The sequence below is a fragment of the Symphalangus syndactylus genome, chromosome 17 (genome assembly GCF_028878055.3).
Source record: "Symphalangus syndactylus isolate Jambi chromosome 17, NHGRI_mSymSyn1-v2.1_pri, whole genome shotgun sequence".
Lineage (NCBI taxonomy): Eukaryota > Metazoa > Chordata > Mammalia > Primates > Hylobatidae > Symphalangus > Symphalangus syndactylus.
Genome location: NC_072439.2, coordinates 105,797,764 through 105,817,078, shown reverse-complemented (window position 1 = coordinate 105,817,078; position 19,315 = coordinate 105,797,764).

Genomic DNA, 19,315 nt, shown 5'->3' with positions numbered 1-19,315 from the left:
GTTCAACTCTGTTAGTTGAATGCACAGAACAGAAAGAAGTTTCATACAATGCTTCTGTGTAGTTTATATTTGAACATACTCTTTTTTCCACTATTACCCACTTAGCGCTACGAATGTCCTGTTGCATTTTCTACAGACAGAGTGTTTCAAAACTGCTCAATCAAAAGTATGGTTTAACTCTGTTAGCTGAATGCTCAGATCAGAAAGAAGTTTCACAGAATGCTTCTGTGTAGTTTATATTTGAATATATTCCTTTTTCCACTACTACTCTCTTAGCGCTCCAAATGTCCAGTTGCATTTTCTACAGAAAGAGTGTTCAGATCTGCTCAATCAAAAGTATGGTTAAACTCTGTTAGCTGAATGCACAGATCAGAAAGAAGTTTCACAGAATGATTCTGTGTAGTTTATATTTGGAGACATTCCTTTTTCCACTATTACCCTCTTAGCGATCCGAATCTCCACTTGCATTTTCTACAGAAAGAGTGTTTCAGAATGGATCAATCAAAACTAAGGTTCAACTCTTTTAGTTGAACAAACAGAACAGAAAGAAGTTTCACACAATTCTTCTGTGTAGTTTTTATTTGTAGACATTCTTTTTCCCAATATAGGCCTCCTAGCGCTCAGAATGTCCAATTGCAGTTTCTACAGAAAGAGTGTTTCAGAACGGCTCAATCAAAAGTAAGGTTCAACTCTGTTAGTTGAATGCACAGAACAGAAAGAATTTTCACAGAATGCTACTGTGTAGTTTATATTTGAATATATTCCTTTTTCCACTATTACCCTCTTAGCGCTCGGAATGTCCACTTGCATTTTCTACAGAAAGAGTGTTCAGAACTGCGCAATCAAAAGTATGGTTTAACTCTGTTAGCTTAATGAACATATCAGAAATAAGTTTCACACAATGCTTCTGTGTAGTTTTTATTTGAAGATATTATTTTTCCCAATAGAGGCCTCTTAGCACTCAGAATGTCCAATTGCAGTTTCTACAGAAAGAGAGTTTCAGAAAGGCTCAATCAAAAGTAAGGTTCAACTCTGTTAGTTGAATGCACAGAACAGAAAGAAGTTTCATACAATGCTTCTGTGTAGTTTATATTTGAACATATTCTTTTTTCCACTATTACCCACTTAGCGCTACGAATGTCCAGTTGCATTTTCTACAGACAGAGTGTTTCAAAACTGCTCAATCAAAAGTATGGTTTAACTCTGTTAGCTGAATGCTCAGATCAGAAAGAAGTTTCACAGAATGCTTCTGTGTAGTTTATATTTGAATATATTCCTTTTTCCACTACTACTCTCTTAGCGCTCCAAATGTCCAGTTGCATTTTCTACAGAAAGAGTGTTCAGATCTGCTCAATCAAAAGTATGGTTAAACTCTGTTAGCTGAATGCACAGATCAGAAAGAAGTTTCACAGAATGATTCTGTGTAGTTTATATTTGGAGACATTCCTTTTTCCACTATTACCCTCTTAGCGATCCGAATCTCCACTTGCATTTTCTACAGAAAGAGTGTTTCAGAACGGCTCAATCAAAACTAAGGTTCAACTCTTTTAGTTGAACAAACAGAACAGAAAGAAGTTTCACACAATTCTTCTGTGTAGTTTTTATTTGTAGACATTCTTTTTCCCAATATAGGCCTCTTAGCGCTCAGAATGTCCAATTGCAGTTTCTACAGAAAGAGTGTTTCAGAACGGCTCAATCAAAAGTAAGGTTCAACTCTGTTAGTTGAATGCACAGAACAGAAAGAAGTTTCATACAATGCTTCTGTGTAGTTTATATTTGAACATATTCTTTTTTCCACTATTACCCACTTAGCGCTACGAATGTCCAGTTGCATTTTCTACAGACAGAGTGTTTCAAAACTGCTCAATCAAAAGTATGGTTTAACTCTGTTAGCTGAATGCTCAGATCAGAAAGAAGTTTCACAGAATGCTTCTGTGTAGTTTATATTTGAATATATTCCTTTTTCCACTACTACGCTCTTAGCGCTCCAAATGTCCAGTTGCATTTTCTACAGAAAGAGTGTTCAGATCTGCTCAATCAAAAGTATGGTTTAACTCTGTTAGCTGAATGCACAGATCAGAAAGAAGTTTCACCGAATGATTCTGTGTAGTTTATATTTGAAGACATTCCTTTTTCCACTATTACCCTCTTAGCGCTCCGAATCTCCACTTGCATTTTCTACAGAAAGAGTGTTTCAGAACGACTCAATCAAAACTAGGGTTCAACTCCTTTAGTTGAACAAACAGAACAGAAAGAAGTTTCACACAATTCTTCTGTGTAGTTTTTATTTGTAGACATTCTTTTTCCCAATATACGCCTCTTAGCGCTCAGAATGTCCAATTGCAGTTTCTACAGAAAGAGTGTTTCAGAACGGCTCAATCAAAAGTAAGGTTCAACTCTGTTAGTTGAATGCACAGAACAGAAAGAATTTTCACAGAATGCTACTGTGTAGTTTATATTTGAATATATTCCTTTTTCCACTATTACCCTCTTAGCGCTCCGAATGTCCACTTGAATTTTCTACAGAAAGAGTGTTCAGAACTGCGCAATCAAAAGTATGGTTTAACTCTGTTAGCTTAATGAACATATCAGAAATAAGTTTCACACAATGCTTCTGTGTAGTTTTTATTTGAAGATATTATTTTTCCCAATAGAGGCCTCTTAGCACTCAGAATGTCCAATTGCAGTTTCTACAGAAAGAGAGTTTCAGAAAGGCTCAATCAAAAGTAAGGTTCAGCTCTGTTAGTTGAATGCACAGAACAGAAAGAAGTTTCATACAATGCTTCTGTGTAGTTTATATTTGAACATATTCTTTTTTCCACTATTACCCACTTAGCGCTACGAATGTCCAGTTGCATTTTCTACAGACAGAGTGTTTCAAAACTGCTCAATCAAAAGTATGGTTTAACTCTGTTAGCTGAATTCTCAGATCAGAAAGAAGTTTCACAGAATGCTTCTGTGTAGTTTATATTTGAATATATTCCTTTTTCCACTACTACTCTCTTAGCGCTCCAAATGTCAAGTTGCATTTTCTACAGAAAGAGTGTTCAGATCTGCTCAATCAAAAGTATGGTTAAACTCTGTTAGCTGAATGAACAGATCAGAAAGAAGTTTCACAGAATGATTCTGTGTAGTTTATATTTGGAGACATTCCTTTTTCCACTATTACCCTCTTAGCGATCCGAATCTCCACTTGCATTTTCTACAGAAAGAGTGTTTCAGAACGGCTCAATCAAAACTAAGGTTCAACTCTTTTAGTTGAACAAACAGAACAGAAAGAAGTTTCTCACAATTCTTCTGTGTAGTTTTTATTTGTAGACATTCTTTTTCCCAATATAGGCCTCTTAGCGCTCAGAATGTCCAATTGCAGTTTCTACAGAAAGAGTGTTTCAGAACGGCTCAATCAAAAGTAAGGTTCAACTCTGTTAGTTGAATGCACAGAACAGAAAGAATTTTCACAGAATGCTACTGTGTAACTTATATTTGAATATATTCCTTTTTCCACTATTACCCTCTTAGCGCTCCGAATGTCCACTTGCATTTTCTACAGAAAGAGTGTTCAGAACTGCGCAATCAAAAGTATGTTTTAACTCTGTTAGCTTAATGAACATATCAGAAATAAGTTTCACACAATGCTTCTGTGTAGTTTTTATTTGAAGATATTATTTTTCCCAATAGAGGCCTCTTAGCACTCAGAATGTCCAATTGCAGTTTCTACAGAAAGAGAGTTTCAGAAAGGCACAATCAAAAGTAAGGTTCAACTCTGTTAGTTGAATGCACAGAACAGAAAGAAGTTTCATACAATGCTTCTGTGTAGTTTATATTTGAACATATTCTTTTTTCCACTATTACCCACTTAGCGATACTAATGTCCAGTTGCATTTTCTACAGACAGTGTGTTTCAAAACTGCTCAATCAAAAGTATGGCTTAACTCTGTTAGCTGAATGCTCAGATCAGAAAGAAGTTTCACAGAATGCTTCTGTGTAGTTTATATTTGAATATATTCCTTTTTCCACTACTACTCTCTTAGCGCTCCAAATGTCCAGTTGCATTTTCTACAGAAAGAGTGTTCAGATCTGCTCAATCAAAAGTATGGTTAAACTCTGTTAGCTGAATGCACAGATCAGAAAGAAGTTTCACAGAATGATTCTGTGTAGTTTATATTTGGAGACATTCCTTTTTCCACTATTACCCTCTTAGCGATCCGAATCTCCACTTGCATTTTCTACAGAAAGAGTGTTTCAGAACGGCTCAATCAAAACTAAGGTTCAACTCTTTTAGTTGAACAAACAGAACAGAAAGAAGTTTCACACAATTCTTCTGTGTAGTTTTTATTTGTAGACATTCTTTTTCCCAATATAGGCCTCTTAGCGCTCAGAATGTCCAATTGCAGTTTCTACAGAAAGAGTGTTTCAGAACGGCTCAATCAAAAGTAAGGTTCAACTCTGTTAGTTGAATGCACAGAACAGAAAGAAGTTTCATACAATGCTTCTGTGTAGTTTATATTTGAACATATTCTTTTTTCCACTATTACCCACTTAGCGCTACGAATGTCCAGTTGCATTTTCTACAGACAGAGTGTTTCAAAACTGCTCAATCAAAAGTATGGTTTAACTCTGTTAGCTGAATGCTCAGATCAGAAAGAAGTTTCACAGAATGCTTCTGTGTAGTTTATATTTGAATATAATCCTTTTTCCACTACTACGCTCTTAGCGCTCCAAATGTCCAGTTGCATTTTCTACAGAAAGAGTGTTCAGATCTGCTCAATCAAAAGTATGGTTTAACTCTGTTAGCTGAATGCACAGATCAGAAAGAAGTTTCACCGAATGATTCTGTGTAGTTTATATTTGAAGACATTCATTTTTCCACTATTACCCTCTTAGCGCTCCGAATCTCCACTTGCATTTTCTACAAAAAGAGTGTTTCATAACTGCTCAATCAAAAATATGTTTTATCTCTGTTAACTGAATTTACAGATCAGAAATAAGTTTCACAGAATGCATCTGTGTAGTTTTTATTTGAAGATATTCTTTTTCCCAATGTAGGCCTCTTAGCGCTTAGCATGTCCAATTGCAGTTTCTACAGAAAGAGTGTTTCAGAACGGCTCAATCAAAAGTAAGGTTCAACTCTGTTAGTTGAATGCACAGAACAGAAAGAATTTTCACAGAATGCTACTGTGTAGTTTATATTTGAATATATTCCTTTTTCCACTATTACCCTCTTAGCTCTCCGAATGTCCACTTGCATTTTCTACAGAAAGAGTGTTCAGAACTGCGCAATCAAAAGTATGGTTTAACTCTGTTAGCTTAATGAACATATCAGAAATAAGTTTCACACAATGCTTCTGTGTAGTTTTTATTTGAAGATATTATTATTCCCAATAGAGGCCTCTTAGCGCTCAGAATGTCCAATTGCAGTTTCTACAGAAAGAGTGTTTCAGAAAGGCTCAATCAAAAGTAAGGTTCAACTCTGTTAGTTGAATGCACAGAACAGAAAGAAGTTTCATACAATGCTTCTGTGTAGTTTATATTTGAACATACTCTTTTTTCCACTATTACCCACTTAGCGCTAAGAATGTCCTGTTGCATTTTCTACAGACAGAGTGTTTCAAAACTGCTCAATCAAAAGTATGGTTTAACTCTGTTAGCTGAATGCTCAGATCAGAAAGAAGTTTCACAGAATGCTTCTGTGTAGTTTATATTTGAATATATTCCTTTTTCCACTACTACTCTCTTAGCGCTCCAAATGTCCAGTTGCATTTTCTACAGAAAGAGTGTTCAGATCTGCTCAATCAAAAGTATGGTTAAACTCTGTTAGCTGAATGCACAGATCAGAAAGAAGTTTCACAGAATGATTCTGTGTAGTTTATATTTGGAGACATTCCTTTTTCCACTATTACCCTCTTAGCGATCCGAATCTCCACTTGCATTTTCTACAGAAAGAGTGTTTCAGAATGGATCAATCAAAACTAAGGTTCAACTCTTTTAGTTGAACAAACAGAACAGAAAGAAGTTTCACACAATTCTTCTGTGTAGTTTTTATTTGTAGACATTCTTTTTCCCAATATAGGCCTCCTAGCGCTCAGAATGTCCAATTGCAGTTTCTACAGAAAGAGTGTTTCAGAACGGCTCAATCAAAAGTAAGGTTCAACTCTGTTAGTTGAATGCACAGAACAGAAAGAATTTTCACAGAATGCTACTGTGTAGTTTATATTTGAATATATTCCTTTTTCCACTATTACCCTCTTAGCGCTCGGAATGTCCACTTGCATTTTCTACAGAAAGAGTGTTCAGAACTGCGCAATCAAAAGTATGGTTTAACTCTGTTAGCTTAATGAACATATCAGAAATAAGTTTCACACAATGCTTCTGTGTAGTTTTTATTTGAAGATATTATTTTTCCCAATAGAGGCCTCTTAGCACTCAGAATGTCCAATTGCAGTTTCTACAGAAAGAGAGTTTCAGAAAGGCTCAATCAAAAGTAAGGTTCAACTCTGTTAGTTGAATGCACAGAACAGAAAGAAGTTTCATACAATGCTTCTGTGTAGTTTATATTTGAACATATTCTTTTTTCCACTATTACCCACTTAGCGCTACGAATGTCCAGTTGCATTTTCTACAGACAGAGTGTTTCAAAACTGCTCAATCAAAAGTATGGTTTAACTCTGTTAGCTGAATGCTCAGATCAGAAAGAAGTTTCACAGAATGCTTCTGTGTAGTTTATATTTGAATATATTCCTTTTTCCACTACTACTCTCTTAGCGCTCCAAATGTCCAGTTGCATTTTCTACAGAAAGAGTGTTCAGATCTGCTCAATCAAAAGTATGGTTAAAATCTGTTAGCTGAATGCACAGATCAGAAAGAAGTTTCACAGAATGATTCTGTGTAGTTTATATTTGGAGACATTCCTTTTTCCACTATTACCCTCTTAGCGATCCGAATCTCCACTTGCATTTTCTACAGAAAGAGTGTTTCAGAACGGCTCAATCAAAACTAAGGTTCAACTCTTTTAGTTGAACAAACAGAACAGAAAGAAGTTTCACACAATTCTTCTGTGTAGTTTTTATTTGTAGACATTCTTTTTCCCAATATAGGCCTCTTAGCGCTCAGAATGTCCAATTGCAGTTTCTACAGAAAGAGTGTTTCAGAACGGCTCAATCAAAAGTAAGGTTCAACTCTGTTAGTTGAATGCACAGAACAGAAAGAAGTTTCATACAATGCTTCTGTGTAGTTTATATTTGAACATATTCTTTTTTCCACTATTACCCACTTAGCGCTACGAATGTCCAGTTGCATTTTCTACAGACAGAGTGTTTCAAAACTGCTCAATCAAAAGTATGGTTTAACTCTGTTAGCTGAATGCTCAGATCAGAAAGAAGTTTCACAGAATGCTTCTGTGTAGTTTATATTTGAATATATTCCTTTTTCCACTACTACGCTCTTAGCGCTCCAAATGTCCAGTTGCATTTTCTACAGAAAGAGTGTTCACATCTGCTCAATCAAAAGTATGGTTTAACTCTGTTAGCTGAATGCACAGATCAGAAAGAAGTTTCACCGAATGATTCTGTGTAGTTTATATTTGAAGACATTACTTTTTCCACTATTACCCTCTTAGCGCTCCGAATCTCCACTTGCATTTTCTACAGAAAGAGTGTTTCAGAACGACACAATCAAAACTAAGGTTCAACTCCTTTAGTTGAACAAACAGAACAGAAAGAAGTTTCACACAATTCTTCTGTGTAGTTTTTATTTGTAGACATTCTTTTTCCCAATATAGGCCTCTTAGCGCTCAGAATGTCCAATTGCAGTTTCTACAGAAAGAGTGTTTCAGAACGGCTCAATCAAACGTAAGGTTCAACTCTGTTAGTTGAATGCACAGAACAGAAAGAATTTTCACAGAATGCTACTGTGTAATTTATATTTGAATATATTCCTTTTTCCACTATTACCCTCTTAGCGCTCCGAATGTCCACTTGCATTTTCTACAGAAAGAGTGTTCAGAACTGCGCAATCAAAAGTATGGTTTAACTCTGTTAGCTTAATGAACATATCAGAAATAAGTTTCACACAATGCTTCTGTGTAGTTTTTATTTGAAGATATTATTTTTCCCAATAGAGGCCTCTTAGCACTCAGAATGTCCAATTGCAGTTTCTACAGAAAGAGAGTTTCAGAAAGGCTCAATCAAAAGTAAGGTTCAACTCTGTTAGTTGAATGCACAGAACAGAAAGAAGTTTCATACAATGCTTCTGTGTAGTTTATATTTGAACATATTCTTTTTTCCACTATTACCCACTTAGCGCTACGAATGTCCAGTTGCATTTTCTACAGACAGAGTGTTTCAAAACTGCTCAATCAAAAGTATGGTTTAACTCTGTTAGCTGAATGCTCAGATCAGAAAGAAGTTTCACAGAATGCTTCTGTGTAGTTTATATTTGAATATATTCCTTTTTCCACTACTACTCTCTTAGCGCTCCAAATGTCCAGTTGCATTTTCTACAGAAAGAGTGTTCAGATCTGCTCAATCAAAAGTATGGTTAAAATCTGTTAGCTGAATGCACAGATCAGAAAGAAGTTTCACAGAATGATTCTGTGTAGTTTATATTTGGAGACATTCCTTTTTCCACTATTACCCTCTTAGCGATCCGAATCTCCACTTGCATTTTCTACAGAAAGAGTGTTTCAGAACGGCTCAATCAAAACTAAGGTTCAACTCTTTTAGTTGAACAAACAGAACAGAAAGAAGTTTCACACAATTCTTCTGTGTAGTTTTTATTTGTAGACATTCTTTTTCCCAATATAGGCCTCTTAGCGCTCAGAATGTCCAATTGCAGTTTCTACAGAAAGAGTGTTTCAGAACGGCTCAATCAAAAGTAAGGTTCAACTCTGTTAGTTGAATGCACAGAACAGAAAGAAGTTTCATACAATGCTTCTGTGTAGTTTATATTTGAACATATTCTTTTTTCCACTATTACCCACTTAGCGCTACGAATGTCCAGTTGCATTTTCTACAGACAGAGTGTTTCAAAACTGCTCAATCAAAAGTATGGTTTAACTCTGTTAGCTGAATGCTCAGATCAGAAAGAAGTTTCACAGAATGCTTCTGTGTAGTTTATATTTGAATATATTCCTTTTTCCACTACTACGCTCTTAGCGCTCCAAATGTCCAGTTGCATTTTCTACAGAAAGAGTGTTCACATCTGCTCAATCAAAAGTATGGTTTAACTCTGTTAGCTGAATGCACAGATCAGAAAGAAGTTTCACCGAATGATTCTGTGTAGTTTATATTTGAAGACATTACTTTTTCCACTATTACCCTCTTAGCGCTCCGAATCTCCACTTGCATTTTCTACAGAAAGAGTGTTTCAGAACGACACAATCAAAACTAAGGTTCAACTCCTTTAGTTGAACAAACAGAACAGAAAGAAGTTTCACACAATTCTTCTGTGTAGTTTTTATTTGTAGACATTCTTTTTCCCAATATAGGCCTCTTAGCGCTCAGAATGTCCAATTGCAGTTTCTACAGAAAGAGTGTTTCAGAACGGCTCAATCAAACGTAAGGTTCAACTCTGTTAGTTGAATGCACAGAACAGAAAGAATTTTCACAGAATGCTACTGTGTAATTTATATTTGAATATATTCCTTTTTCCACTATTACCCTCTTAGCGCTCCGAATGTCCACTTGCATTTTCTACAGAAAGAGTGTTCAGAACTGCGCAATCAAAAGTATGGTTTAACTCTGTTAGCTTAATGAACATATCAGAAATAAGTTTCACACAATGCTTCTGTGTAGTTTTTATTTGAAGATATTATTTTTCCCAATAGAGGCCTCTTAGCACTCAGAATGTCCAATTGCAGTTTCTACAGAAAGAGAGTTTCAGAAAGGCTCAATCAAAAGTAAGGTTCAACTCTGTTAGTTGAATGCACAGAACAGAAAGAAGTTTCATACAATGCTTCTGTGTAGTTTATATTTGAACATATTCTTTTTTCCACTATTACCCACTTAGCACTACGAATGTCCAGTTGCATTTTCTACAGACAGAGTGTTTCAAAACTGCTCAATCAAAAGTATGGTTTAACTCTGTTAGCTGAATGCTCAGATCAGAAAGAAGTTTCACAGAATGCTTCTGTGTAGTTTATATTTGAATATATTCCTTTTTCCACTACTACTCTCTTAGCGCTCCAAATGTCCAGTTGCATTTTCTACAGAAAGAGTGTTCAGATCTGCTCAATCAAAAGTATGGTTAAACTCTGTTAGCTGAATGCACAGATCAGAAAGAAGTTTCACAGAATGATTCTGTGTAGTTTATATTTGGAGACATTCCTTTTTCCACTATTACCCTCTTAGCGATCCGAATCTCCACTTGCATTTTCTACAGAAAGAGTGTTTCAGAACGGCTCAATCAAAACTAAGGTTCAACTCTTTTAGTTGAACAAACAGAACAGAAAGAAGTTTCACACAATTCTTCTGTGTAGTTTTTATTTGTAGACATTCTTTTTCCCAATATAGGCCTCTTAGCGCTCAGAATGTCCAATTGCAGTTTCTACAGAAAGAGTGTTTCAGAACGGCTCCATCAAAAGTAAGGTTCAACTCTGTTAGTTGAATGCACAGAACAGAAAGAAGTTTCATACAATGCTTCTGTGTAGTTTATATTTGAACATATTCTTTTTTCCACTATTACCCACTTAGCGCTACGAATGTCCAGTTGCATTTTCTACAGACAGAGTGTTTCAAAACTGCTCAATCAAAAGTATGGTTTAACTCTGTTAGCTGAATGCTCAGATCAGAAAGAAGTTTCACAGAATGCTTCTGTGTAGTTTATCTTTGAATATATTCCTTTTTCCACTACTACGCTCTTAGCGCTCCAAATGTCCAGTTGCATTTTCTACAGAAAGAGTGTTCAGATCTGCTCAATCAAAAGTATGGTTTAACTCTGTTAGCTGAATGCACAGATCAGAAAGAAGTTTCACCGAATGATTCTGTGTAGTTTATATTTGAAGACATTCCTTTTTCCACTATTACCCTCTTAGCGCTCCGAATCTCCACTTGCATTTTCTACAGAAAGAGTGTTTCAGAACGACTCAATCAAAACTAAGGTTCAACTCCTTTAGTTGAACAAACAGAACAGAAAGAAGTTTCACACAATTCTTCTGTGTAGTTTTTATTTGTAGACATTCTTTTTCCCAATATACGCCTGTTAGCGCTCAGAATGTCCAATTGCAGTTTCTACAGAAAGAGTGTTTCAGAACGGCTCAATCAAAAGTAAGGTTCAACTCTGTTAGTTGAATGCACAGAACAGAAAGAATTTTCACAGAATGCTACTGTGTAGTTTATATTTGAATATATTCCTTTTTCCACTATTACCCTCTTAGCGCTCCGAATGTCCACTTGAATTTTCTACAGAAAGAGTGTTCAGAACTGCGCAATCAAAAGTATGGTTTAACTCTGTTAGCTTAATGAACATATCAGAAATAAGTTTCACACAATGCTTCTGTGTAGTTTTTATTTGAAGATATTATTTTTCCCAATAGAGGCCTCTTAGCACTCAGAATGTCCAATTGCAGTTTCTACAGAAAGAGAGTTTCAGAAAGGCTCAATCAAAAGTAAGGTTCAACTCTGTTAGTTGAATGCACAGAACAGAAAGAAGTTTCATACAATGCTTCTGTGTAGTTTATATTTGAACATATTCTTTTTTCCACTATTACCCACTTAGCGCTACGAATGTCCAGTTGCATTTTCTACAGACAGAGTGTTTCAAAACTGCTCAATCAAAAGTATGGTTTAACTCTGTTAGCTGAATGCTCAGATCAGAAAGAAGTTTCACAGAATGCTTCTGTGTAGTTTATATTTGAATATATTCCTTTTTCCACTACTACTCTCTTAGCGCTCCAAATGTCAAGTTGCATTTTCTAAAGAAAGAGTGTTCAGATCTGCTCAATCAAAAGTATGGTTAAACTCTGTTAGCTGAATGCACAGATCAGAAAGAAGTTTCACAGAATGATTCTGTGTAGTTTATATTTGGAGACATTCCTTTTTCCACTATTACCCTCTTAGCGATCCGAATCTCCACTTGCATTTTCTACAGAAAGAGTGTTTCAGAACGGCTCAATCAAAACTAAGGTTCAACTCTTTTAGTTGAACAAACAGAACAGAAAGAAGTTTCACACAATTCTTCTGTGTAGTTTTTATTTGTAGACATTCTTTTTCCCAATATAGGCCTCTTAGCGCTCAGAATGTCCAATTGCAGTTTCTACAGAAAGAGTGTTTCAGAACGGCTCAATCAAAAGTAAGGTTCAACTCTGTTAGTTGAATGCACAGAACAGAAAGAAGTTTCATACAATGCTTCTGTGTAGTTTATATTTGAACATATTCTTTTTTCCACTATTACTCACTTAGCGCTACGAATGTCCAGTTGCATTTTCTACAGACAGAGTGTTTCAAAACTGCTCAATCAAAAGTATGGTTTAACTCTGTTAGCTGAATGCTCAGATCAGAAAGAAGTTTCACAGAATGCTTCTGTGTAGTTTATATTTGAATATATTCCTTTTTCCACTACTACGCTCTTAGCGCTCCAAATGTCCAGTTGCATTTTCTACAGAAAGAGTGTTCAGATCTGCTCAATCAAAAGTATGGTTTAACTCTGTTAGCTGAATGCACAGATCAGAAAGAAGTTTCACCGAATGATTCTGTGTAGTTTATATTTGAAGACATTCCTTTTTCCACTATTACCCTCTTAGCGCTCCGAATCTCCACTTGCATTTTCTACAAAAAGAGTGTTTCATAACTGCTCAATCAAAAATATGTTTTATCTCTGTTAACTGAATTTACAGATCAGAAATAAGTTTCACAGAATGCATCTGTGTAGTTTTTATTTGAAGATATTCTTTTTCCCAATGTAGGCCTCTTAGCGCTTAGCATGTCCAATTGCAGTTTCTACAGAAAGAGTGTTTCAGAACGGCTCAATCAAAAGTAAGCTTCAACTCTGTTAGTTGAATGCACAGAACAGAAAGAATTTTCACAGAATGCTACTGTGTAGTTTATATTTGAATATATTCCTTTTTCCACTATTACCCTCTTAGCGCTCCGAATGTCCACTTGCATTTTCTACAGAAAGAGTGTTCAGAACTGCGCAATCAAAAGTATGGTTTAACTCTGTTAGCTTAATGAACATATCAGAAATAAGTTTCACACAATGCTTCTGTGTAGTTTTTATTTGAAGATATTATTATTCCCAATAGAGGCCTCTTAGCGCTCAGAATGTCCAATTGCAGTTTCTACAGAAAGAGTGTTTCAGAAAGGCTCAATCAAAAGTAAGGTTCAACTCTGTTAGTTGAAAGCACAGAACAGAAAGAAGTTTCATACAATGCTTCTGTGTAGTTTATATTTGAACATACTCTTTTTTCCACTATTACCCACTTAGCGCTAAGAATGTCCTGTTGCATTTTCTACAGACAGAGTGTTTCAAAACTGCTCAATCAAAAGTATGGTTTAACTCTGTTAGCTGAATGCTCAGATCAGAAAGAAGTTTCACAGAATGCTTCTGTGTAGTTTATATTTGAATATATTCCTTTTTCCACTACTACTCTCTTAGCGCTCCAAATGTCCAGTTGCATTTTCTACAGAAAGAGTGTTCAGATCTGCTCAATCAAAAGTATGGTTAAACTCTGTTAGCTGAATGCACAGATCAGAAAGAAGTTTCACAGAATGATTCTGTGTAGTTTATATTTGGAGACATTCCTTTTTCCACTATTACCCTCTTAGCGATCCGAATCTCCACTTGCATTTTCTACAGAAAGAGTGTTTCAGAATGGATCAATCAAAACTAAGGTTCAACTCTTTTAGTTGAACAAACAGAACAGAAAGAAGTTTCACACAATTCTTCTGTGTAGTTTTTATTTGTAGACATTCTTTTTCCCAATATAGGCCTCCTAGCGCTCAGAATGTCCAATTGCAGTTTCTACAGAAAGAGTGTTTCAGAACGGCTCAATCAAAAGTAAGGTTCAACTCTGTTAGTTGAATGCACAGAACAGAAAGAATTTTCACAGAATGCTACTGTGTAGTTTATATTTGAATATATTCCTTTTTCCACTATTACCCTCTTAGCGCTCGGAATGTCCACTTGCATTTTCTACAGAAAGAGTGTTCAGAACTGCGCAATCAAAAGTATGGTTTAACTCTGTTAGCTTAATGAACATATCAGAAATAAGTTTCACACAATGCTTCTGTGTAGTTTTTATTTGAAGATATTATTTTTCCCAATAGAGGCCTCTTAGCACTCAGAATGTCCAATTGCAGTTTCTACAGAAAGAGAGTTTCAGAAAGGCTCAATCAAAAGTAAGGTTCAACTCTGTTAGTTGAATGCACAGAACAGAAAGAAGTTTCATACAATGCTTCTGTGTAGTTTATATTTGAACATATTCTTTTTTCCACTATTACCCACTTAGCGCTACGAATGTCCAGTTGCATTTTCTACAGACAGAGTGTTTCAAAACTGCTCAATCAAAAGTATGGTTTAACTCTGTTAGCTGAATGCTCAGATCAGAAAGAAGTTTCACAGAATGCTTCTGTGTAGTTTATATTTGAATATATTCCTTTTTCCACTACTACTCTCTTAGCGCTCCAAATGTCCAGTTGCATTTTCTACAGAAAGAGTGTTCAGATCTGCTCAATCAAAAGTATGGTTAAAATCTGTTAGCTGAATGCACAGATCAGAAAGAAGTTTCACAGAATGATTCTGTGTAGTTTATATTTGGAGACATTCCTTTTTCCACTATTACCCTCTTAGCGATCCGAATCTCCACTTGCATTTTCTACAGAAAGAGTGTTTCAGAACGGCTCAATCAAAACTAAGGTTCAACTCTTTTAGTTGAACAAACAGAACAGAAAGAAGTTTCACACAATTCTTCTGTGTAGTTTTTATTTGTAGACATTCTTTTTCCCAATATAGGCCTCTTAGCGCTCAGAATGTCCAATTGCAGTTTCTACAGAAAGAGTGTTTCAGAACGGCTCAATCAAAAGTAAGGTTCAACTCTGTTAGTTGAATGCACAGAACAGAAAGAAGTTTCATACAATGCTTCTGTGTAGTTTATATTTGAACATATTCTTTTTTCCACTATTACCCACTTAGCGCTACGAATGTCCAGTTGCATTTTCTACAGACAGAGTGTTTCAAAACTGCTCAATCAAAAGTATGGTTTAACTCTGTTAGCTGAATGCTCAGATCAGAAAGAAGTTTCACAGAATGCTTCTGTGTAGTTTATATTTGAATATATTCCTTTTTCCACTACTACGCTCTTAGCGCTCCAAATGTCCAGTTGCATTTTCTACAGAAAGAGTGTTCACATCTGCTCAATCAAAAGTATGGTTTAACTCTGTTAGCTGAATGCACAGATCAGAAAGAAGTTTCACCGAATGATTCTGTGTAGTTTATATTTGAAGACATTACTTTTTCCACTATTACCCTCTTAGCGCTCCGAATCTCCACTTGCATTTTCTACAGAAAGAGTGTTTCAGAACGACACAATCAAAACTAAGGTTCAACTCCTTTAGTTGAACAAACAGAACAGAAAGAAGTTTCACACAATTCTTCTGTGTAGTTTTTATTTGTAGACATTCTTTTTCCCAATATAGGCCTCTTAGCGCTCAGAATGTCCAATTGCAGTTTCTACAGAAAGAGTGTTTCAGAACGGCTCAATCAAACGTAAGGTTCAACTCTGTTAGTTGAATGCACAGAACAGAAAGAATTTTCACAGAATGCTACTGTGTAATTTATATTTGAATATATTCCTTTTTCCACTATTACCCTCTTAGCGCTCCGAATGTCCACTTGCATTTTCTACAGAAAGAGTGTTCAGAACTGCGCAATCAAAAGTATGGTTTAACTCTGTTAGCTTAATGAACATATCAGAAATAAGTTTCACACAATGCTTCTGTGTAGTTTTTATTTGAAGATATTATTTTTCCCAATAGAGGCCTCTTAGCACTCAGAATGTCCAATTGCAGTTTCTACAGAAAGAGAGTTTCAGAAAGGCTCAATCAAAAGTAAGGTTCAACTCTGTTAGTTGAATGCACAGAACAGAAAGAAGTTTCATACAATGCTTCTGTGTAGTTTATATTTGAACATATTCTTTTTTCCACTATTACCCACTTAGCACTACGAATGTCCAGTTGCATTTTCTACAGACAGAGTGTTTCAAAACTGCTCAATCAAAAGTATGGTTTAACTCTGTTAGCTGAATGCTCAGATCAGAAAGAAGTTTCACAGAATGCTTCTGTGTAGTTTATATTTGAATATATTCCTTTTTCCACTACTACTCTCTTAGCGCTCCAAATGTCCAGTTGCATTTTCTACAGAAAGAGTGTTCAGATCTGCTCAATCAAAAGTATGGTTAAACTCTGTTAGCTGAATGCACAGATCAGAAAGAAGTTTCACAGAATGATTCTGTGTAGTTTATATTTGGAGACATTCCTTTTTCCACTATTACCCTCTTAGCGATCCGAATCTCCACTTGCATTTTCTACAGAAAGAGTGTTTCAGAACGGCTCAATCAAAACTAAGGTTCAACTCTTTTAGTTGAACAAACAGAACAGAAAGAAGTTTCACACAATTCTTCTGTGTAGTTTTTATTTGTAGACATTCTTTTTCCCAATATAGGCCTCTTAGCGCTCAGAATGTCCAATTGCAGTTTCTACAGAAAGAGTGTTTCAGAACGGCTCCATCAAAAGTAAGGTTCAACTCTGTTAGTTGAATGCACAGAACAGAAAGAAGTTTCATACAATGCTTCTGTGTAGTTTATATTTGAACATATTCTTTTTTCCACTATTACCCACTTAGCGCTACGAATGTCCAGTTGCATTTTCTACAGACAGAGTGTTTCAAAACTGCTCAATCAAAAGTATGGTTTAACTCTGTTAGCTGAATGCTCAGATCAGAAAGAAGTTTCACAGAATGCTTCTGTGTAGTTTATCTTTGAATATATTCCTTTTTCCACTACTACGCTCTTAGCGCTCAAAATGTCCAGTTGCATTTTCTACAGAAAGAGTGTTCAGATCTGCTCAATCAAAAGTATGGTTTAACTCTGTTAGCTGAATGCACAGATCAGAAAGAAGTTTCACCGAATGATTCTGTGTAGTTTATATTTGAAGACATTCCTTTTTCCACTATTACCCTCTTAGCGCTCCGAATCTCCACTTGCATTTTCTACAGAAAGAGTGTTTCAGAACGACTCAATCAAAACTAAGGTTCAACTCCTTTAGTTGAACAAACAGAACAGAAAGAAGTTTCACACAATTCTTCTGTGTAGTTTTTATTTGTAGACATTCTTTTTCCCAATATACGCCTGTTAGCGCTCAGAATGTCCAATTGCAGTTTCTACAGAAAGAGTGTTTCAGAACGGCTCAATCAAAAGTAAGGTTCAACTCTGTTAGTTGAATGCACAGAACAGAAAGAATTTTCACAGAATGCTACTGTGTAGTTTATATTTGAATATATTCCTTTTTCCACTATTACCCTCTTAGCGCTCCGAATGTCCACTTGAATTTTCTACAGAAAGAGTGTTCAGAACTGCGCAATCAAAAGTATGGTTTAACTCTGTTAGCTTAATGAACATATCAGAAATAAGTTTCACACAATGCTTCTGTGTAGTTTTTATTTGAAGATATTATTTTTCCCAATAGAGGCCTCTTAGCACTCAGAATGTCCAATTGCAGTTTCTACAGAAAGAGAGTTTCAGAAAGGCTCAATCAAAAGTAAGGTTCAACTCTGTTAGTTGAATGCACAGAACAGAAAGAAGTTTCATACAATGCTTCTGTGTAGTTTATATTTGAACATATTCTTTTTTCCACTATTACCCACTTAGCGCTACGAATGTCCAGTTGCATTTTCTACAGACAGAGTGTTTCAAAACTGCTCAATCAAAAGTATGGTTTAACTCTGTTAGCTGAATGCTCAGATCAGAAAGAAGTTTCACAGAATGCTTCTGTGTAGTTTATATTTGAATATATTCCTTTTTCCACTACTACTCTCTTAGCGCTCCAAATGTCAAGTTGCATTTTCTAAAGAAAGAGTGTTCAGATCTGCTCAATCAAAAGTATGGTTAAACTCTGTTAGCTGAATGCACAGATCAGAAAGAAGTTTCACAGAATGATTCTGTGTAGTTTATATTTGGAGACATTCCTTTTTCCACTATTACCCTCTTAGCGATCCGAATCTCCACTTGCATTTTCTACAGAAAGAGTGTTTCAGAACGGCTCAATCAAAACTAAGGTTCAACTCTTTTAGTTGAACAAACAGAACAGAAAGAAGTTTCACACAATTCTTCTGTGTAGTTTTTATTTGTAGACATTCTTTTTCCCAATATAGGCCTCTTAGCGCTCAGAATGTCCAATTGCAGTTTCTACAGAAAGAGTGTTTCAGAACGGCTCAATCAAAAGTAAGGTTCAACTCTGTTAGTTGAATGCACAGAACAGAAAGAAGTTTCATACAATGCTTCTGTGTAGTTTATATTTGAACATATTCTTTTTTCCACTATTACTCACTTAGCGCTACGAATGTCCAGTTGCATTTTCTACAGACAGAGTGTTTCAAAACTGCTCAATCAAAAGTATGGTTTAACTCTGTTAGCTGAATGCTCAGATCAGAAAGAAGTTTCACAGAATGCTTCTGTGTAGTTTATATTTGAATATATTCCTTTTTCCACTACTACGCTCTTAGCGCTCCAAATGTCCAGTTGCATTTTCTACAGAAAGAGTGTTCAGATCTGCTCAATCAAAAGTATGGTTTAACTCTGTTAGCTGAATGCACAGATCAGAAAGAAGTTTCACCGAATGATTCTGTGTAGTTTATATTTGAAGACATTCCTTTTTCCACTATTACCCTCTTAGCGCTCCGAATCTCCACTTGCATTTTCTACAAAAAGAGTGTTTCATAACTGCTCAATCAAAAATATGTTTTATCTCTGTTAACTGAATTTACAGATCAGAAATAAGTTTCACAGAATGCATCTGTGTAGTTTTTATTTGAAGATATTCTTTTTCCCAATGTAGGCCTCTTAGCGCTTAGCATGTCCAATTGCAGTTTCTACAGAAAGAGTGTTTCAGAACGGCTCAATCAAAAGTAAGCTTCAACTCTGTTAGTTGAATGCACAGAACAGAAAGAATTTTCACAGAATGCTACTGTGTAGTTTATATTTGAATATATTCCTTTTTCCACTATTACCCTCTTAGCGCTCCGAATGTCCACTTGCATTTTCTACAGAAAGAGTGTTCAGAACTGCGCAATCAAAAGTATGGTTTAACTCTGTTAGCTTAATGAACAT